Raw genomic sequence first — 22,991 nt, forward strand, 5'->3', positions numbered from 1 at the left:
TGCTTACACACTCACACCTGCTCACACACTCACACACATGCTCATACACATATGCTCACATACGGCCACATGCTCACACATACATATGCTCACACATACGGCCACACACTCACACACATGCTCACCCTCACACACATGCTCACACATTCACGTGCATACTCTACCTTCCCACAGCAGCCACAGAGAGTTTTCCAAAGTGTCTATTCAATGAAGTTGCTACAATACAATGATTTACAAGAAATATATATTTGGTCTTCATCCACAATTCCTAAAAAACTGCTTCAGAGCTATAAAGGTGAGATGGGTGTCTTATTACTAACAAAGGTGACTTTTGGACCCCATGCGAGGGGGCGCTGGTTGCCAAGAGGACCAACCAGGTGATTAGAGGATTATGAGTCCCACCCCCTGAGATCTGGGGAGGCGGGGCTGGGGCTGAGTCCTGGGCTCACCTACTCTCCTCCCAAAGCTCCAAACAGCAACTTTCCCACCCTCATTCTCCACAGAGAGCCTGCTTTCTACTCCTCCAAGAAAAGTTTAGGAAGAGGACTCCCAAGGCCACCATGGACCACCACACCTCTCGGCCCTCTTGCCAACCACCCCCCAAACGTGTGCAGCAAACCTGACACACTCCAGCAAGTGTCTCCTCTGCATCATTTCTTCCTATCTAAGGGGTTAGTCCCATCAGCACATAAATTGGGTGTGATTTCCTGCATCTTAGAAAACACCTGCATAAATAACCTTCTGTTACCCCTTGGCAGCAAAAATCCTTGAAAAAAGGTGCCTGTACTCACTACCTCCAATTTCTTTTCATTTTTTCCCTAAGTCTACATCAACACGTTTTGGCTCCCCACCACACACACACCTCAGAATCTTCTCTTCCAAGTCACCAAGGACCTTGATGTTGAATCCAGTGGCAGTCCTCATCCTTGCTTCTTTAACCTTGCAGCCCCAGGCACTGAAAGCCACTCCTCCTCCCCAGTGACCACTTGGGTCAGCCCGTGCTCTCCACTGTCCACCTGGATCACCCACTGTTCCCCACTGTCCACCTGGATCACCCACTGCTCTCCACCGTCCACCTGGATCATCCCATGCTCTTCACTGTCCACCTGGATCACCTCCTCCTCCCCACCGTCCACCCGGATCACCCACTGCTCTCCACCGTCCACCTGGATCACCTCCTTCTCCCCACTGTCCACTTGGACCACCCACTGTTTCCCACTGTCCACCTGGATCACCCACTGCTCTCCACTGTCCACCTAGATCACCCATGGTCCCCCACTGTCCACCTAGATCACCCACTGCTCTCCACTGTCCACCTAGATCACCCATGGTCCCCCACTGTCCACCTAGATCACCAACTGCTCTCCACCGTCCACCTGGATCATCCCCTACTCCCTACCATCTACCTGAATCATCCCTCACTCCCTACCGTCCACCTGGACCACCCACTGTTCCCCACCGTTCACCCGGATCACCCACTGCTCTCCACTGTCCACCTGGATCACCTCCTTCTCCCCACTGTCCACTTGGACCACCCACTGTTTCCCACTGTCCACCTGGATCACCCACTGCTCTCCACTGTCCACCTGGATCACCCACTGCTCTCCACTGTCCACCTAGATCACCCATGGTCCCCCACTGTCCACCTAGATCACCAACTGCTCTCCACCGTCCACCTGGATCATCCCCTACTCCCTACCATCTACCTGAATCATCCCTCGCTCCCTACCGTCCACCTGGACCACCCACTGTTCCCCACTGTCCACCTGGATCACCCATTGTCCCCCACTGTCCACCTGGATCACCCACTGCTCCCCACCGTCCACCCTTAAAGAAATTAAAGAACCCCTACAGGTAAGCTATCCCATGTTCATGAAATGTTTATCTTAACATTGTTAAAATGGCGAAACACTCCAAATTGATCTACAGACTCTACAGACCCTTGTCAAAATTGAGCTTACTTTTTTGCAGAAATTGACAGGCTGAACATGACATTCATATGGAAGTTCAAAGGACTGAGGAAAAAAAAATCTTGAAAAGGAAGATCAAGTGGAAGACACACTTTCTGGCTTCAAAACTTGTAAAACTTCAGTAATCAAGAAAGACAGGGTGGTACTGGCATAAGGACAGACATACAGACCGATGGAGCAGAGTTGAGCGTTGAAAAATTTAACCCTCCAATTTACACACAGGTTATTTCTAACAAGGGTGTCAGGATGATTCGACAGAGAAAGAATGAACTGTCTTTTCAACAAATGGTGCTGGGACAACTGGATGTCCACATGCAAAAGAACGAAGCTGGACACTTACCTTACACCTTACACAAAAATTAACTATAAAACTCTTAGAATACAACGTAAGAGTAAATCTTCATCACTTTGGATTAGGTATTGGTTTCTTAGCTACAACACCAAAATACAAGCAACAAAAGAAAAATAAATTGGAATTCATCAAAAGTTAAATTTAAAACTTCTGTGCTAACGACACCATTAAGAAAGGGAAAAGACAACCACAGAATGGGAAAATACACTTGCAAATCATGTATCTGATCAAGGGCTTGTATCTAGAATATACACGGAACACTTATAGCACAGTAACAAAAAGATAAATAACCCAATTAAAGAATGAGCAAAGGATCTGAGCAGACTCTTCTCCAAAGCTGACATATAAATGGGCAATAAGCACACGGAAAGATACTGAACATCACTAGCCACCAGGGAAATGCAAATCAAAACCATAATGAGATAGTACTTCACACCCATTAGGACAGCTATAATGAAAAAGACACACAGTCACAAGTGTTGGAGAACATGTGAAAAAAATGGAACCTTTATACACTGGTGGCAAGAATGTAAACTGATGCATCCACTTGGGCATTTCCTCAAACATAGCCCTTTAGCTACTATAAGATGTAGCAATTCTAGTCCTAGGCAAATACCCAAAAGAAATGAAAACATATGTCCAAACACTGGTTCTGGAACATGCACATTTATTCACAAATGTATACAAACAGCAGCATTAGTCACAATAGCCAAAAAGTGAAAACAACTCAAATGTCCATAACAGATAGATGGGAAAACAAAATGTGGGGACACATGGGTGGCTCAGTCTGTTAAGCATCTGACTCTTGGTTTCAGCTCAGGTCATGATCTCATGTTTGGGTTCATGAGCCAGAGCCCCAGGTCAGGCTGACAGTGTGGAGCCAGGTTGGGATTCTCTCTCTCTCTCTCTCTCTCTCTCTCTCTCTCTCTCTGCCCCTCCCGAGCAAGCACACACGTGCGTTCTCTCTCTCTCAAAATAAATAAATGATCGAACATTTTTTTAAAAAGATAGAAAAACAAAATGTGGCACTCAGACAATGGAATATTATTCAGCCATAAAAAGGAATGCAACTCTGATGTGTGCTACAAGACACTGAGAAGCAGGACAGCAGCATCTAAGACCAGTGGCCACACTCCCTCCCGTCACCCTCCACATGTAACCCATCAAACCCCACCAATGGGACACCTCTGCCCACCTCTTAGCCTCTATCCCAAGTTCACTCACGTGAACCTACTTCCGTACTTTCATCTTAATTCATTCTGATAGGACAGCCAGGGTGATGCTTCAAAAAGATCAGCTGTTCAGGTCAGCCTTTTGGCAGCTCCTGTAGTTGGTACGATCTGGTTGGCTGCCTGCCTTGCCCCATCTCTTCCCCTGCTCCAGGCTCCCAGTCCACAGGGCCCTGCTGCCCCAGGGGTGCCACGTGGTTGATTCTCCTCCCCACTCTCCATCCATACTGTGGCCTCAGACTCGATCTCATACCCAGAGGCGTTTTCCCTGACCCATCATCTGAAAAGGGTGCCCTAGATTTGCTCTCACAGTCTCACCCCCATCTTTCAGGGCAGGGCACCACAATCGGGCAAGTGCATGTCTGTTCCCAGCACTGGCCTCTGAGCTCCAGGAGGCAGGGGCCTCACCCCTGCATTACCAGCAACCAGCAGCACTGCCTGACACTCAGTGGATGAAGAGAAAGGAACGACCACCCGCCTCCAACGCCAACAGTGCTGCCGGTGGTGCTCCCTCCTCCCACACAGGGACCCTGACCAGGACAGGCTTCATGCTCGGGAGGAAGCACAGAGCTTTACGAAGCCCTGGGACAGCCAAGCTTCTCCAAATGCCCATCAGGGTCCTCCATGTCCTGAGTAAATGCCAACTCCAGTTTGTAAATTCCTAACGCTGGCATTCTTTAGGCACTACATGGGTGACATGAAATGAGGCCTCCATAAGGGCCACCACACAGGCTCAGAGGGGCACTGATGAAGCCCCTGCCCCACAGCATTCCGCACACAGCTGTGCACTGTCACCACCAGGCATGTAGTCCCACCCTCACAAGTGATTTTATCATGTAAAATACATTACCGTGGATCAAGGCAGATAATACCTTTATGTAAGTTCTGATGTCTTCTGGAAAGGAAGTGAATGGCTACAGCTAGGGCTAAAAAAGATTCTTGCAACACTCCTCACTGAACTTAATTGCATTCTGACTACAGCAGGCGGGTCTAGATGAGGGGGCTGCCCCTCCAGGAGGCACCCTCCACGCTCTCAGCTTTGCAGACATGCCCCCAGTTGCTGACCTCCTGCCCTGCCCACCCTTCCTTGGCCACAGAGTGCTACGAGAAGCTTTCTACACACCTGCCGTTTCCTTCCTCGTGCTGCCCTTTCCACCAGGGGCACTGTTCCTGCGCCTGGCTAACACCCTTGGAGACTCAGTCACACATACCCCTCCTTTTTAGATGAGATACCCTTTCCTCCAAAAAGCCTACCTAAACTTTGTTCATTCTAGGGTAGGCTAACAGCCACCACAGGGCTCTTCCCAAGATCCCATAGATGCGTCTACCACTGCTGTCCACATGAGGGTATCACAATCCACTCCCGTGTGTCCCCCACCAGGGGTCTGGTCTGTCTCCATCTCAGGTCACCTGACTGACAAGTGGCTGGCACATAGCAGGTTACAGGAGAGACCAGGAGCAGGAAAAACATGGGTGGGCCTGGAAGACAGAGAAGCAGACATCAAGTCTTAACAAACCAACGGAGAAGGGCTCTACCCCTGAGCAATGGCCATCCTGGGCCCCAGTGGCCACAGGCAGGAAGGCCGATGCTATTCCTAGACAGCCACCTGTGGTCTCCACACATCCCTACAATGAAGGTCTCTGGGCTGGGACCCACAGTGTTATTCTCTCCCAACTTTTGGGAACAGAGGCTGCTTCTTGGACTTCCCAGAGTTGGAAGAAATAGGAACCCTAATAGCACAGCTGAATTGTGAATACAGAATATAATGGCCAACCCCACAAATAGAAAAACAATACAGTTCAGAAGCCGCTTCCCCTTTATTGGTAACATATGCAAAGTGATGCACAAGTAACGTGAGAACTGTGGACTGGGGAAACGTGGGCCGCAGGTGCTTCATCACAATGCCAACTGCTCTGAAGAACATACCGGCCATCACAAAAATCCCAGGGAATGGTTGAAGGGACTATAATAGGAAACCACCAGCAGTGTCTTAGGGACAATATTACTGTAAATCTCAACCCATGAAGGAAGTATCAGCCCCTCTGATTAGTGCTAGAGACTCTAGGGTCCCCAAGAAAAGCCCAAGAGAGGCCCTCCTGCCCAGCCTCCTGACTGGAAGGAGGGGGTCCAGTTTTGTCATCTGTAAAATGGGGGGTAATGAAGGGGGCCTCAGTGGACTGCTAGGAGGACTGAAGGAGTTGATACATACTGTACCACTGTAAGTATTACAGCAGCCCCCCACATCCACGGGGGTATGTTCCAGGCCCCCAGTGGATGCCTGAAACCCCAGGCAAAAACCAACTCTAAACATACAAAGTTTTGTCCTATACATACGTACCTATGATAAAGTTTAACTCATAAATGACACGAGATTAATAACCATAATAATAAACTACAACAATTATTAATAATACACTGTAATAAAAGTTATATGAAAGAAAGACAAAGAGAGGAAGCAGGATGGACATAAGAGTACATTCAAAAAGGAAAATCAGCTTCAATACCAGGAGCCCGATGAGGGCTTTCAGGTCTGAGCCCCAGCACCCTGGCTGGGGTGGCTGGTTTACACTGCAGCCAAAAACACCTGGGCTTTTGCTGGTCTTCGACCAGTGTTCACGAGGACAGAAGAGAGGCTCTGCTGACTCATCAGCCTCTTGGTGTTAAAATTAAGGTTTTAAATCCTTACATGCCTATAACACTCGGTATTCTACAGGATCCTCTAGGACTCAGTCCTGCTTCAGCCTTACAACACCCCTGAAAAATAAACAAGGTAGATACAATCTGAGCCACAACCAAAAGCGGAGGTGCAGATGTTAAGCAATTTATCTGTGACCAGCAATTTATCTGTGACTGCACTGGTCAGGGATTGAGTCAAAGCTTAACTCAAGTGGGACCAGTGCTGCATCCGGTACACCGGCAGCTCTGAAGATCAGGGATTTACTGCCTCACTTTCCATGCTGCCCCCTGGACTTCTCCCCACCACCCCAGGACTGCGTCAACACCAAGACTCCCTGTGGGCTCTCACCTTGGAATGCTCCCTCCTGAAAAATCCTAGTCACTCTTGTTTTTAATAGCTTTATTGAGATAAAATTCACATAGCATACAATTCACCCATTTTGGGGCGCCTGGGTGGCTCAGTCGGTTGAGCGTCTGACTTTGGCTCGTGATCTCATGGTTCGTGAGTTCAAGCCCCGTATCAGGCTCTGTGCTGACAGTGGGGAGCCTGCTTGGGATCCTGTCTCCCTCTCTCTCGGTCCCTCTCCTGCTGGCACACGCGCTCCCTCTCTCTCTCTCTCAAAAATAAAAATCATTAAAAATTTAAAGTGTACACTATACTGATACCAGTATATTCAGATCCGTACAGTCTTCACCACGATCACAGGATGTTTTCATTACCCCCCAAATAATCCCATGACTCTTAGCTGTAATCCCCCAGACTCTAGCAACCACTAATCCACTTTCTATGGATTTGCCTATTCTGGACGTTTCATGCAAATGAAATCATATCATATGATGTCTGGCTTATTTCACTTAGCACAATGTTTCAAGATCTACCCACATTATAGTATGAATCAGTACTTCACGTGTATTTATTGCCAAATAATATTCCACTGCACAGACAAACCACATCTTGTTTATCCATTCATGTGTTGATGAACATTTGGGTTGTTTCCACTTTTTGGCTATTATGAAAATGCTGCTGTGAATATCTGTGTACAAGTGCTTGTGTGGGAGTGTTCTAGTCACTCTTACCCATGAGAACACATGAAAAGTAAGCCAACTTCCAATTGAGAACCCCATTTAACCTGACAATACTGTATTATTTGAGATGTAGACAACTGGGAGAAATAAATGACCAAAGGAATTGGACAGTTAAATAAAGAAACAAGAGCAAAACTCAATCTAGTGGAATAAACATGATTAAAGAGAGAAGTGCTATTTCTAGGGATGGGTCCTACAGGCATATTCCCACATCACCAAACGCTGTGCCTTCAAAGTTACTTGTAACTGCACAAAGTATGATATTCAGCAGTAGGGGCTGCTTAGATAAATCACACCACCTCCATGGAGCCAAACACGACACAGCCATGAGAAAGAATGAACTGGGAAATGCACTGATACAGGATGACCTCCCAAACATATTTAGTTTAAAAAGGCAAGGTTCAGGGGGCGCCTGGGTGGCGCAGTCGGTTAAGCGTCCGACTTCAGCCAGGTCACGATCTCGCGGTCCGTGAGTTCGAGCCCCGCGTCGGGCTCTGGGCTGATGGCTCAGAGCCTGGAGCCTGTTTCCGATCTGTGTCTCCCTCTCTCTCTGCCCCTCCCCGTTCATGCTCTGTCTCTCTCTGTCCCAAAAATAAATAAACGTTGAAAAAAAAAATTTTTTTTTAAAAAGGCAAGGTTCAGAAACTTTTTGAAAAGGGTAGGAAAAAGAAAATAAGTGTATATATTTGCTTTTATAGTTACAAAGTATCTCTCAAATGAGATACAGTGGGTGCCTCCAGGGGACCACAGGCTCCTGGGGGTAGAAACAGGACAGACACAACACTGTGCCCAATCATGAATGTGAATAAATTATCTATTCCAAAAAAGATATTTTTTTCCTTAGGAAGCAAAAATAAAGGCAATCTACGAGAATAAAAAAATTATACTTGCAATTCCTATCAAAAAATAACACCAGCATTCTTCACAGAGCTAGAACAAACAATCCTAAGATTTGTATGGCACCGGAAAAGACCCCAAATAGCCAAAGCAATCTTCAAAAGGAAAACCAAAGCAGGAGGCATCACAATCCCGGACTTCAGCTGTATTACAAAGCTGTAATTATCAAGGCAGTGTTGTACCAGCACAAAAACAGACACTCAGATCAATGGAACAGAATAGAAAACCCAGAAATGGACCCACAAACGTACGGCCAACTAATCTTTGACAAAGCAGGAAAGAATATCCGATGGAATAAAGACAGTCTCTTCGGCAAGTGGTGCTGGGAAAACTGGGCAGCAACATGCAGAAGAATGAACCTGGACCACTTTCTTACACCAGACACAAAAATAAACTCAAAATGGATGAAAGGCCTAAATGTAAGACAGGAAGCCGTCAAAATCCTAGAGGAGAAAGCAGGCAAAAACCTCTTTGACCTTGGCCGCAGTAACTTCTTACTCAACACGTCTCTGGAGGCAAGGGAAACCAAAGCAAAAATGAACTATTGGGACCTCATCAAAATAAAAACCTTCTGCACAGCAAAGGAAACAATCAGCAAAACTAAAAGGTAACCAACGGAATGGGAGAAGATATTTGCAAATGACATATTAGATAAATGGTTAGTATCCAAAATCTATAAAGAACTTACCGAACTCAACACCCAAAAAACCAAATAATCCAGTGAAGAAATGGGCAAAAGACATGAATAGACACTTCTCCAAGGAAGACATCCAGATGGCCAACCGACACATGAAAGAATGCTCAACATCACTCATCATCAGGGAAATACAAATCAAAACCACAATGAGATACCACCTCACACCTGTCAGAATGGCTAACATTAATAACTCAGGCAACAACAGATGTTGTCGAGGATGCGGAGAAAGAGTGTCTCTTTTGCACTGCTGGTGGGAATGCAAGCTGGTGCAGCCACTCTGGAAAACAGTACGGAGGTTCCTCAAAAAACTAAAAATAGAACTACCCCAAGACCCAGCAATTGCACTACTAGGCATTTATCCAAGGGATACAGGTGTGCTGTTTCGAAGGGACACATGCACCCCCATGTTTGTAGCAGCACTATCAACAATAGCCAAAGTATGGAAAGAGCCCAAATGTCCACTGATGGATGAATGGATAAAGAAGATGTGGTTTAGGGGCGCCTGGGTGGCGCAGTCGGTTAAGCGTCCAACTTCAGCCAGGTCACGATCTCGCAGTCCGTGAGTTCAAGCCCCGCGTCGGGCTCTGGGCTGATGGCTCAGAGCCTGGAGCCTGTTTCCGATTCTGTGTCTCCCTCTCTCTCTGCCCCTCCCCCGTTCATGCTCTGTCTCTCTCTGTCCCAAAAAAAAATAAATAAAATTAAAAAAAAATTTTTTTTAATTAAAAAAAAAAAGAAGATGTGGTTTATATATACAATGGAGTATTAATCGGCACTCAAAAAGAATGAAATCTTGCCATTGGCAACTACGTGGATGGAACGGGAGGGTATTATGCTAAGCGAAATTAGTCAAAGAAAGACAAATATCATATGACTTCGCTCATATGAGAACTTTAAGATACAAAACAGAGGAACATAAGGGAAGGGAAGCAAAAATAATATAAAAACAGGGAGGGGGACAAAACATAAGAGACTCTTAAATATGGAGAACAGAGGGTTACTGGAGGGATGGGGGGGGGAATGGGCTAAATGGGGGAGGGGCATTAAGGAATCTACTCCTGAAATCATTGTTGCACTATACGCTAACTAACTTGGATGTAAATTAAAAATTAAATTAAAAAAAATTATACTTAAGAAAGCAAGCTAGTTGTAAGCAGCCAACATGGAGGAAACGAATAAAGGGCCAGTCCTCTCCAGGGTGAATCCTGCCCAAACCCACCATCTTTACTGATGTCAACGCACTAAGAAAATGTTGCAACGAGACACTGAGAGCACAAACATCTCTTGCCCTCAAAGACCTCCCAGTGCAGAGGGGAGACAACTCTCATCTGTGCAGTGACCAAAGAAAGGCATAGCTAAGAGCACCATGGGATACAGAAGGAGAACTTGATGTGCTAAGTAAGGGAGGGATCAAGACAGGTTCCTGCTGGGACAAGCCCCACTGAGGGTCAAAGGAGATGAAGGGGTCACTCAAGCTGTGCTGTTTTCAGGTGCGGAGGGAGGGAACGTGGAGTAGGGCTTGGCCTTGTAGCACTGGCTGGTGTCACTGGAGAGCAGAGTGCGAGTCAGGGCACACAGGAAAGAACAGTGTAAGAGGCACGGGAAGCCAGGGAGGAGCACAGCCTGGCATCCTGCCTGGGGGGGGGGGGGGGTGGCTGCTGGGTACATCGCAGGGTGCCCTAGCAGCAGTGCTGGCCTCCACACATTCAGTGCCAGGAGCGCCCGCCCCCAAGCTGGGACACCGAAAAACTTCTACAGACAAATCACCGCTGGGTGAGAACCAATGCTCTGAACACATCACCTGAGCCAGAGGAAAGGGGGCCGACCCAGAAGGGGCAGCCATAATGCGAAAGCGCACAGGCCCTGGAGGATCAGTCTGAGGAAGGATAAATTTGGTAACTACTTGGCGGGTACAATGAGTAGAACCCGCAGCAAGATGTTGTGGTTAGGGGAAGACCTAGGAACACCAGGCTGTTCCAGGTAGAAACCAGCCAGATGACGGTCACAAAGCATCAAAGGGCTGAGGCCAACGGTGAAGAAGGATGCAGGGTCTGAGAAGCCTAAAGGGCTTCTGCATCCGGAGGCTGGCAGCCAAGTCTGAGGCTGAGGGGATTAGTCTGGCTGGCACCATCACCCTGGTGAGACCACCCAGAGTACAAAGCAGACCCTCTATTTCCTTGGGGGGGGGGGGGGGAAGAGTCCACCCCAGCACACGTGCAGGAGGAAAGGCTAGGTAGGATAGGCATTTTTATCTCTATCTCAGAGATTTTAAACTTTGCTCACATAAGCTATTGCGTCACCATTTGTTCTGAACGTTAAACATTCTCACCCTTAAACCCCACAAATGTCCAAAGACTCTACTTAAAGTAGAAGGATCCCCCCCCCCCCCAGTCTTAGTGTCACAGATTTAAAGGAAATGAGATGCAGTTATCTACGGTAAATCTAAGAATCTAAGATACTCTCCCTAGATCTGAGAATCATTTCCTTGGGAAATGAGGAATTTGCCTGCTTTGCTCTGAAGCACGTTAAATCACTTCTTCCAACAGCTTAGCAAGACAGAATGTTACAGAACTGGTAATTCCAAGTTCTTATTCTGCGGCTTGTGTCCTGTCATTTAAGTGTGTTAATAAATTATCTTTCCTATTACAAGGATAACACTGTTCAGTGAAGTGTGACAATTGCTTCGGTGGTTTAACTCAGAGAATGAAATCTCACTTCTGTCTACAAGAACCCTACCTGCCCCCAAGGACAATAAATAACTACCACAGGACTGAGTGGCTCGTTAGCAGCTTTCTTCTTCTCAAAACATTTTCATAACGTACACATTATAAATACATAATAATTGATATGTATTTTATTTATACAGAATAATGTATCGAAGTTCACGAGATTTGTTGTTTGCCTTTAGAAAGACGATGACCCCAGCTAGCTTGTGTAGGAAAAGAGCGTCAAAGGCTTCAAGTCAGTGTAAAACCAAGGCGGTGCCAGGAGTGCACAACTGAAGAGCCAGCAGCCAAGCAACCAGGCCCTGGAAACCAGATCTCGGCAGTGACAGCTCCCAACTCTGCCCAACACGTACAATGTACGGGGCCCGACGTGTTTGTGTCTCCATTCACTGAGTCCTCGCGACCTAGGGAGCCAGTATGACTGGTGTTCCCATTTTACAGATGAGAAAGCAAAGGCACAGAGTACAAAGCCAGTAAACAGAAGAGTCAGGACTCAAAGGCAGGCAGTCTGGCTCCAGAACCCGCCCTCTTCTCCACTCTTGGCAAGACGGCTGACTAGACAAAGTGCAGGCCGAGAGATCCACTGGCCTCTGGTCACTCACTGAGCAAGCGCGGGAGGGTCATCAAGTCTGCGCCCAGAACGCTTTACGCAGGGTCTCCTTGTTTTACAGTCACACCTCCTATCGAATCTCCTTCCCCTCCCCCAGCGAGAAGAAACACACCTAGCTCATTGTGAAAGGGGAGCCGCTGCCCGGGAACCACCTGCTGTTTACAGAGGCACCCCGGACCCACAGGCTCTAATTCCTCTCACTGGCTCCGAAGACAAATCTCCTATTGTCTGCACCATGGGAGGAACACGAAGCCTCGCAACTGTAGGTTTCTGCAGAGGTCACTGGAGGTTTGGTTAAACCCTACGACACCGAACGGAGGGCGGGCGGCGGGGGGGACGGGGGGGGGGGGTGCGCTGCATTTTTGCTGTTGAAGGTTGCGCAGCGCCCACAGCAGCTGCTGGTGGGAGCAGCATGTAACACACCCACAGCTGCCGCGGCCTCGCAGCCGGCCGCACGTTTTGAAATAAAAGACGTCCTGACCCCCAGATGCACAGCCTGCCTCACTCGTAGCCCTCGACACGGAACACGCGGCCTCCACCCACACCACTCCCGCAACCAGGAAGCAACCGAGAGAATTCCGGCTCCAGGAGGGCTGCGCCCCGGGGCGCCCCAGCCTGCCGCGCTGCAGAGGCCAGGTCTGCGAAGCCCTGCGGACACGGCCCGCACCCAGAGACGCGCGACACGACTCCCCGCGCCCGGACAAAGCCCCCACCCCGCACCCCGCCCCGACTGAGCCCCGCAAACCACGCCGACGCCCCACACTCGGGCCCGCCCTCAGGCCGGGCACACTCACACCCACACTCACCCACGGCCGAGGCCACTCACGCTCACCGTCAGTGGGCCACACTCACGGTCACCCACGGGCCGGGCACACTCGCACTCACGCCCACCACGGGCCGGGCACATTCACACCCACCTCACACACCCTGCCCCCCGCGCGGCCTCGACCCCCAGCGCCCCGCGCCTCCGCCCAACCCGGCCCGGCACACCCACGCTCCCTCCCCTCCCCGCCCCGGCTGCAGCCCCGTCCGCCCTTTCGGAGGCCGCGGGCCCGGACCTCGGCGAGGCCGGGCGGGGGCCGCAGCGCCGGCCCCTCCGCCATCTTCCTGGCCCGCGCCGCCCACCGCCCGCGCTCTCACCCGCCGGCTGCTCGCGGGCCGCGCCGCCACAGCCCTTCATCCCGGCCTGAGCGCCGCACCCGAGCTCTCCGCGGCTCTCCCGCCGCAGCCGCCACCGCAGGAGCAGGAGCAGCGGCAGGAGCAGCCCGCTCGGTCCGCGTCCTGCGCCGCCGCCGCAGCTGCCGAAGCCGCCGCTGCCGCCGCCGAAGCCGCCGCCGCCGCCGGCCCAGTGCGCCGCAGCCGCGCGTCCTCCCGTCACCAGCGCAACCCCCCGCCTCCGGCCCCGCCCCCGCGCCTCCCCGCTCCCGCCGCCAGGGGGCGTCTCCGCGAGCCCGGTGCGCGTGCGCCGGCGTGCGGCCCGCAGGGAGCCAGAATCCTGCCCGAGGGCGCGCGCGGCCTGCCGGGAGGCGGGAGTGCGGTCGAGCCGGCTCCGCCCACGAGGCGAGCGGGCAGGTGAGCCCCGCGGAACGGGCAGCCCTCCTGGCAGTCCCACGGCCCGCACCCTGGCCGACCCTTCCAGTGTGATCGCTCCGGAGACTCTCCATGTCCCTTTGGTGGGTGCAGTTGACGCTTCAGACGTCTCGCTGTGGAGTTGGTGTCATTTTACCTCCGGAAACCATATCGGACCCCCTGAATCTCAGATTTCCCTTTTCCTGGATTCTGGAAAGTTATCAGCCTTTGTCTCTTTAAAATATTGGTTCTCCTCCATTCTCGTAGTCTCTCGTAATTTGTTAGCTAAGTCGGACGATCTGTATCCTCCGTGTCTGTATTGTTTTCTATCATTTTGCTCTGTCATTCCTAACTCTTGGTAATTGCTCAGTTTCATCTTTACTAGTGCTCTCTTCAGCATTCTCTAATGTCTCTAGCTAGCTTCAAGCTTTTAAAAATCGTTATTACCCATATCCATTTCTAAAAGTTGCATTTGACTTCTGCTTCTAAGCTAAACAGCCAGAAACTCACAACGAACCACAGAAGCCCACACCACTCGGTCCCTGGCCACACCCTGCATCCCACCATCGGAGAAACCGCAAAGGGCCGGAAGCTCGATTTTAAAAAATCCTCAACTGAGTTCCATTTCCTGTGCCGCAGCTCACTCCTGCTGCGCTCCACTGCTGCCATGTCTCCTCGGGAGCTCTCTGACCAGGAGTGTGGCACCACTCGTGCACCTCCCTTTTGGGCCATCCTCACACTTCATACCCAAACGCGTGGACAGGTGGTCTCTGCTATTTTGTCTGGAGCTCCGTCTCCATTGTAGGCACCTGAGAAAACCCACCCTGGATGAACCCAACCATTCTCCATCATGACCGCTGGAGAAACATCACACACCCAGGCGAGGTGGTTTCACTTTAAACTTAAAATGAGTACTTCACACTCACCTGCAATCTTGTGACGTTCTCAGGTAGCACAAGCCCCTCACTCTCCAAGTGACCACCAGAATTTCTCAGGCCTCTCTAGTTGAACCTCCCAGATGAGACCAAAACTCTTCTTATCACCAAACCCAAAGGGCCACCCATATCCATCCTCTGCCCTTCACCTTCCTTCCTGAAAATGTGCAAGCATTATTTCCCTGCTCCTACCTAAGGCAGTCCCTCCCCTGGAGAACTGGAACCTGCTCCCTCTTAAATTTTCAAAGATTGTGCGTAGCTATCTCCTCTCCTAATCGTCTGTTTGTCTTTCTCTAATTATTTCCATGAGCATACAAATACACTCTGATATTTTTCATTACAAATAGACCAAAAAAAAAGGGAGGGGGGCTCCTTTAACTTCATAGCCTCCTCCCAGGTCTATGCCGCCCCTCAGCCTCCCTGGTGGCTGTGCTGCTCAAAAAGCTGCCTGCAACTCTTACCTCTTTCTCCTCTCATCCTCCAATTCCATGGAACACATCCCTATTTAGGTCACTTGTTGCTGACTCCAGTGTACTTTTTTCTGTTGTCATCTGGTAATCCTATCAGGAACATCCCACATGTTGAGTCTGAGTTCCTTTTGTTGACGGGAGCACTGGATGTACAAGTTCAGGGCTCCAATGACTTCGTGTGTCGTATGCATGTAACACCGCAGGATGTCAGTTGGTTTTTTTTTTTAATGTGTATGTTTGAGACAGAGCATGAATGGGGCTGGGTCAGAGAGAGAGGGAGACACAGAATCTGAAGCAGGCTCCAGGCTCCGAGCTGTCAGAGCCAGATGCGGGGCTCGAACTCATGGATCATGAGATCATGACCTGAGCCGAAGTCCGACGCTCAACCAACTGAGCCACGCAGGCGCCCCACACAGGATGTCAGTATTTTGGCTAAGGACAGCAGGTAAGACATGTCCACGTATTCTAGAAAGATGCAAACACCTATATTCAGGGCTTCTAGGATGCTGCCAATGACTGCTCCATAATTCTTTGCCCTTCACCATTCCAGGTACATGTAAACTAGGAAGTGAGAGGGTGAATGAAGGTTTCCTTGGAAAAAGATGTAGACCTACTAGTGTGTCTCCATTCTCCTTTCCCACCTCCTGCCAAACATAGGTGAAAGTGTTTATATAATGGAAAAAAATAAATATGGGAAAATATATATTGGAGAAATGATCCAAAATAAAACCCAGGTGGAAATTTAATATCACTGAAACAGTGAAATAATTGAAGTGAGAAACATTGCCAAGGTAAAAAGGAAATTACGTTCTGTTAAGAGAGTACAAATAATTAACAATATTGGTAACTTTAAAAATAAAACTGCCAGTTATTTTGCCGGCAAAAATGGGCTTATTCGGTACTAGCAGAGAATTGCAATTCAGGATAAACAAGCTAAAGCAAAACCGTAGGCAAGTCTTCAGAGCAAAGGAGAGCAAAACTTTTATAGAGGAAAGTGGGTAGTACGGAGTATCTACCTGCAAGTGAGTTCGGTACACGAAAGTTGTATTAGGCTGCAAGGAGTGGTGAGCTCCCTCTGCTGGCCTCCCAACTCCGTCTTAAACGAAGTTTACTTTATTCAGTTTCACAATATATACAGTTGGTCCCTAAACAACATAGCTCTGAACTGTGTGGATCCACTTATATGTGGATTTTCTTCAATAAATATATTAGAAAATGTTTTGGGGATTTGTGATAATTTAGGAAAACTTGCAGTGGCCCTTGGGTGGCTTGGTTAAGTGTCCGACTTCAGCTCAGGTCATGAGCTCACGGTTTGTGGGCTTCCTCCCCTCCCCCCTCCCCCATGTGGGCTCTGTGCTGACAGCTCAGAACCTGGTGCCTGCTTCAGATTCTGTGTCTCCCTCTCTCTCTGCCTCTCCCCCGCTTGCACTCTCTCTCTCTCTCAAAAATAAATAAACATCAAAAAATAATAATACAAATTTTAAAAACTTGCAAACTTCATAGCCTAGAAATATGAAAAAATAATTTTAAGGTTAGGTGTGTCAGGAATGTATAAAATATGCAGATACGAGTCTACTGAATCATCTACTACTGTCAAATGTACACGAGATTATAAAAAGTTAAAATTTATCAAAACTTATGCACACAAATACTCACAGACCACGTATAGCGCCATTCGTAGTCAAGAGAAATATAAGCAATCTAAAGATGCAGTATTAAATCATAACTGCATAAAATTAGCTGCAGTCTTTTTCAAAAGAAAGCTACAGGGTCTCCTGTGTGGCACAGTTGGTTAAGTGTCCAACTCTTGATCTCGGTCAGGTCATGATCTCCCAGGTTCGTGAGTTCGGGCTCTGCACTGATGGTGTGGAGCCTGCCTGGAATCCTGTCTCTCCTTCTCTCTGCCCGTCCCCCTCTTGTGCACTCGTGTTATCTCTCTCTCTCTCTCAAAATAAATTAATTAATTAAAAAAATTTTTTTAATGTTTATTTTTGACCGAGAGAGAGAGACAGAGCATGAGTGGGAGAGGGGCAGAGAGAGAGGGAGACACAGAATCCGAAGCAGCCTGCAGGTTCTGAACTGTCAGCACAGAGCCCGACGCGGGGCTCGAACTCACAGACCGTGAGATCATGACCTGAGCCGAAGTCGGACGTTCAACCGACTGAGCCACCCAGGCGCCCCTAAATTAATTAACTTAAAAAAAAAAAGCTACAGACCCAAAATGACATCACATAGACCAAGTCACCAAACCAGGGCTTACTACCTAACCTAATTGCTTTTTCGCCCTGCCCCAGAAATGTAGTCTTAGAAATTTTCTGGTCAGCACCAGGAAGGTAATCTGACAAATGGGCCTCTCCATCTCCCAAAGGAAGATGAGATAATCCACCTTCTAAGGGCTTTTTGTCCCCAAATGAAGGTGACCTCACCTAAAATAATCCTTTTCTTTTTTTTTTTTCTGGTTATGACTTCCCTGTTCTGCTTTTAAAAACTGTTCCATTTCTGTGGCCTTTTGGAGCTCTGCTCTACTTGATACATGGTTGATTCATGAATCACTTAATAAAGACAATTAGATCTTCAAATTTACTTGGTTAAATTTTGTTTTTTTTCACAGCACACAATGTACCACTGTGATAAATATCAGCCACCTCCTGTTGCTATTGTGAGCTCCAGTGTTTTAAGGGTCCACTGAAAATGCCTTGTGACGTTAATTACCCCATATCAGCATTTTGCCTCTCCAGTAAATTGTGTATCACAATACAAGTCATCTCTCATGGTTCTCATGTATTTTTCATTGTATTTAGTGCAATAGTATAAACCTTGAATAACACTATGGGACCCATACGAACTGCCACTAATGATGCTCCCAGGAAGCAGGAAAAATGATGTTAAAAGAAAAAGTTGGATTGCTTCATATGTGCTGCAGATTGAGTTCGGCAGCTGCAGTTGCCTGCGATCTCAAGATAAATGAATCCAGCCTAAGAACCATTATAAAAAGAGGAAAAGGGACACCTGGCTGGCTCAGTCAGTGGAGCAGGCGACTCTTGATCTCAGGGTTGTGAGTTCAAGCCCCACATTGGACACGGAGTTTACTTTAAAAAAAAAAAAAAAGGAGAGAGGGAGGGGTGCCTGGGCGGCTTGGTGGGTAAAGTGTCTGACTCTTGATTTCAGCTCAGGTCACGATCTCACGGTTTGTGGGTTCAAGCCCCATGTCGGGCTCTGTGTCGGGCTCTGGGGAGCCTACCTGGGATTCTCCCTCTGTCTCTCTCTGGCCCTCCCTCCTTCCCTCTCTTTCTCTTGAAATAAATAAACTTAAAAACACTAAAAATAGAGTGAAGAAAATTCATGGAGCTGTTGCTGCAACTCTGCCAGGAGGACTGAAAACCTCACAATTATTGCGAAATACCTTTTTATCGCATACTGAAAATGCAGCTTTTGTGTGGGTGCAGAATTGCTATAAGGCATACCTGGAGACCCCGATATGATTTGAGAAAAAAGCCACGTCATTCTGGGACAACTTAATATAAAAGGAAGTTGAAAGATCTAAAGCTGGAGAATTCAATGCCAGCAAAGGACGGTTTGACAATTGTTGAAAGAGGTTTGGCTTAAAAAATGTCAAGAGACGCAGCTTCAGCTGACCAACAGGCAGCAGGTGAGTGCCTAGATGCCATTAAGAAAATCATTGAGAGGGGCGCCTGGGTGGCGCAGTCGGTTAAGCGTCCGACTTCAGCCAGGTCACGATCTCGCGGTCCGGGAGTTCGAGCCCCGCGTCGGGCTCTGGGCTGATGGCTCAGAGCCTGGAGCCTGTTTCCGATTCTGTGTCTCCCTCTCTCTCTGCCCCTCCCCCGTTCATGCTCTGTCTCTCTCTGTCTCAAAAATGAATAAAACGTTAAAAAAATTAAAATTAAAAAAAGTAAAAAAATCATTGAGAAAAGACATCTGCCTGAACAGGTTTTTCATGCAGATGAAAGTACCTTATCATGGGGTAAAAATGCCACAAAGAACATTTATTAGTAAGGAAGAGAAGTGAGCGCAAGGCCTTAAGGCAGAAAGGGAGAGGCTAACTCTACCGTTTTGTGCAAATTCAGTCTCATTTATGATTGGGACTGTCCTTATCTATAAAGCTGCTGACTCCTGAGCTTTGAGGGGAAATAATAATCACCAGCTGCCAGTCTTTTGGTTGTACCAGAAGGCCTGGATGAGAAGCCGTTCCCTGGACTGGCTCCATGAAGTCAGGGAGTACCTTGCCAGTAAGGGAAGTAGCTTGCCTTTGAAAGTTCTTTTCGTATTGGACCATGCACCTGTCCACCCAGATCTCCACGAGTTCAATCCTGAAGGCACTGGAGTGGTCTACTTGCCCTCAAACAGTGTCTCTAACTCTGTCTAGGTCAGGGGGCCATGAGGACCTTTAAGGCTCATTATTCATGGCACTCTATGGAAAGGTATGTCAATGCTATGGAAGAGAACCCCAGTAGGAACTCACAACATGAAAACCTGGAAGGACCACACCATTGAAGATGCCGTTATTGTTATAGAAAGGGTTGTGAAAGCCATCAAACCTGAAACAACGAATTTTTGTGGAGAAAACCGTGTCCAGATGCTATGCGTGACTTCACAGGATTTACAACAGAGCCAATCAAGGAGATTACGAGATTGTGGATATAGCAAAAAAGGTGAGGGGTGAAGGGCTTCCAAATGTGGGTCTTGCAGAAATTCAAGAGCTAACAGACACCAGACCAAAGGGACTAACAGAGGACAACTTGATGAAGGTGAGTGTTTCCAACCCAGTGCCAGACGATGAGGAAGAAGATGCACAAGAAGCAGCACAGAGAGCAAGTGGGCATAAGGCAATCTGGCAGAGAGATTCTGATTACTCAAGACTGCTTTTGACTTCTTTTACAACACTGACCCTTCTGTGATATGGGCCCTGAATTTAAACAGTGCAGGAAGGATGAGCACCTATACAATACATTTTAATAATTTAAATTTTATTAACTTTGAGACGGGGTGGGGGGGGGCGCAAAGTGGGGATAGGGGCAGAGAGACAGGGAGGGACAGAGAGAGAATCCCAAGCAGGCTCCACATTGTCAGCGCAGAGCCTGACTCGGGGCTCAAACTTCCCAATCGTACAATCGTGACCTGAGCCAAAGACGGGTGCTTAACCAATTAAGCCACCCAGGCACCCCTGAAACATTTCCAGAGAAGTGAAAAAGCCAAAAAGTCAAGATAGAAATGATGATGTATTTCTGCAGGGTTACACTGAGTGTGCCTCCCTCCCCTCCACTTCCCCTCCTTCTCGGACCACTCAGCGTGAAGTCGAGGAAGATGGAGAACTGTATGAGGGTCCGCTTCCACTTGATGAATAGTAAATAACCATCAAGCAGTCCGATTAACAAACTTGCCTCTTGTGTGTGTGTCCTGTGTGGAAATCTAGTAACCGTATGGCAAGAACTTCATGAGATATTTTGTGTCATCACCATCAACTAGGCATAACTGGGCATAACAAAGGCATAACGTGAGGGATGTTCAATACAAAATTCATGCGTTAGTTTTCTTACTATTTTATAACATTGCTTTCAAAGAATTACATTACTGTACAATATGTCTCTCTCTCTCCTGATTGGAGAAAATGTGTATCAGCCTATCATAGGTAAGCGTGCTTTTTTTTAAGTAGCAGTTTCTAATGCTATATTATGAACATGACTGTAATACTCTATGCCATACAAATTTTATAGCAATTCATTTATTAGTACATAGGGTAGGCTACTGTGTAGCAATCATATTAATTACACTAAGCTACCATAAAGCAATCCCGTTACTGCCCGCATCAATGCATGGATTGTTATGCCTGTAAATAAATATGAATTTCTTTTTCACATTATCTTTTCATTTTTGATGTCTAGTGTTAGTAACACCTATAATATCTACAGTGTTTTATATCATATAAGACAGTATTGACATAGGTACTGACAGACGATTCATCTTGTTAGTGGACAATGTAAACAATATCAATACAGTACTGTAAATTTATTCTCTCTTCCTTATTATTTTCTCTTTTTTTTTGCTTTTTTCTTTTTAAGATCAACACACAGTATTATATTATTTTTGGGTGTACAACATAATGGTCTGACAATTCCATACATTACCCAGTACTCATGGTGATAAGTGTACCCTCGATGCCCTTTATCTACTTCACCCATCCTCGCCACAACTCCCCTCTGCCAACCACCAGTTTGTTCTCTGTATTTGAGTTTGTTTTTTGTCTTATTTTCCTTTGTTTGCTCTTTTTTTTTTGTTTTGTTTCTTAAATTCCACATAGAAGTGAAAATATAGGGTCTTTGTCTTTCTATAATTGATGTTTCACTTAGCATTATACCCTGTCGGTCCGTCCATGTTATTGCAAATGGCAAGATCTCATTCTCTGCTATGGCTAATATTCCACTGTGTATATACACCACATCTTCTTTATCCACTCATCTATTGGTGGGTACTTGAGTTCCTTCCATATCTTCGCACTGTAAATAATTCTGCGATAAGCATGGGGTGAATATATCTTTTCAAACTAGTGTTTTTATTTTCTTTACGTAAATACTCAGTAGCGAAATGACTGGATCATATGGCAATTCTATTTTTAATTTTTTGAGGAACTTCCACACTGCTTTCCACAGTGGCTGCACCAATTTACATTCTTACCAACAGCACATGAGGGTTCCTTTTTTTCTACATCCTCCCCAACACTTGTTATTTCTTGTGTTTTTCTTTTGCTTTAAGCTTATGTATTTTTTTGAGAGAGATAGTGACTGGGGGGAAGGGCAGAGAGAGAAAGACAGAGACAAAGACAGAGACAGAGACAGAGACAGAATCCCAAGCAGGCTCCACGCTGTCAGTGCAGAAACCGATGCGGTTCTCGATCTCACAGCAGCGAGATCATGACCTGAGCTGAAACCAAGAGTCAGAGGCTTAACCAACTGAGTCACCCAGGTGCCCCACTTGTGTTTTACATTTTAACCATTCTGACAGGTGTAGGGTGGTATCTCATTGCCATTTTGATTTGCATTTCCCTGATGATTGATGATGTCAAGCATCTTTTCACGTCTGTATGTCTTCCATGAAAAATTGTTCAGGCCTCTGCCCATTTTTTTAACGGGATCATCTGGGCTTTTTGGTGTGGAACTCTATAAGTTTTTAAGACATGGTGTGAATAGTAATCCCTTTACCAGATATATCATTTGCAAATATCTTCTTCCGTTCAGTAGGTTGCCTTTTTGTTTTGCTGATGGTTGCCTTCACTGTGCAAAAGCTTTTTATTCTGATGTAGTCCCAATAGTGTAACCTTATGATTTTCTTAATGACATTTTATTTTCTCTAGCTTATTTCATTGTAAGAGTACAGTTTATAATAATATAACATACAAAATATGTGTTCATTGACTGTTTATGCTATAGGTAAGGCTTACAGTTAACAGCAGACTATTAGTAGGTAAGTTTTTAGGGAGTCAAAAGTTATATGCAGATTTTCGACTGCATGGGGAGCTGGTGCCCCAACCCCTGTGTTGTTCAGGGTCAGCTGTATGAACAGAACTTTTCATTGTGTTTACATTTGGAACGTTCCTTCCATCCTTTCATTCATTCATGCAACAAGTGCTTTTTGTGTGCCACCTGTGGGCATTCTTCTAGATGCTGAGGGTAAGAGCAAGCCAAGCAAAGCCCTTGTCCTTGTCTTTGCGGCATTTGCATTTTGGTTTGGGAGAACATTCCAGTTTTCAAAGGAAATCTCTGT

The 22,991-nt window shown here is 47.2% G+C and overlaps 1 protein-coding gene across 2 annotated transcripts in view; it reads right to left on the reverse strand.

The window, feature by feature from the left end:
* The window catches only part of ARHGAP39 (Rho GTPase activating protein 39), a 110,004-nt gene extending 96,402 nt beyond the window's left edge, over positions 1-13,602 (reverse strand). Inside the window, exon 1 of one of the 2 annotated variants that reach the window (XM_043602123.1) lies at positions 13,382-13,602. The gene's annotated coding sequence lies outside the window, so the exon portion shown is untranslated. The remainder of the gene's footprint in view (positions 1-13,381) is intronic. The other variant, XM_043602124.1, reaches the window with a different exon arrangement.
* Positions 13,603-22,991: the final 9,389 nt, after the last annotated feature.

Source organism: Prionailurus bengalensis, chromosome F2, assembly GCF_016509475.1.
Source record: "Prionailurus bengalensis isolate Pbe53 chromosome F2, Fcat_Pben_1.1_paternal_pri, whole genome shotgun sequence".
Classification (NCBI taxonomy): domain Eukaryota; kingdom Metazoa; phylum Chordata; class Mammalia; order Carnivora; family Felidae; genus Prionailurus; species Prionailurus bengalensis.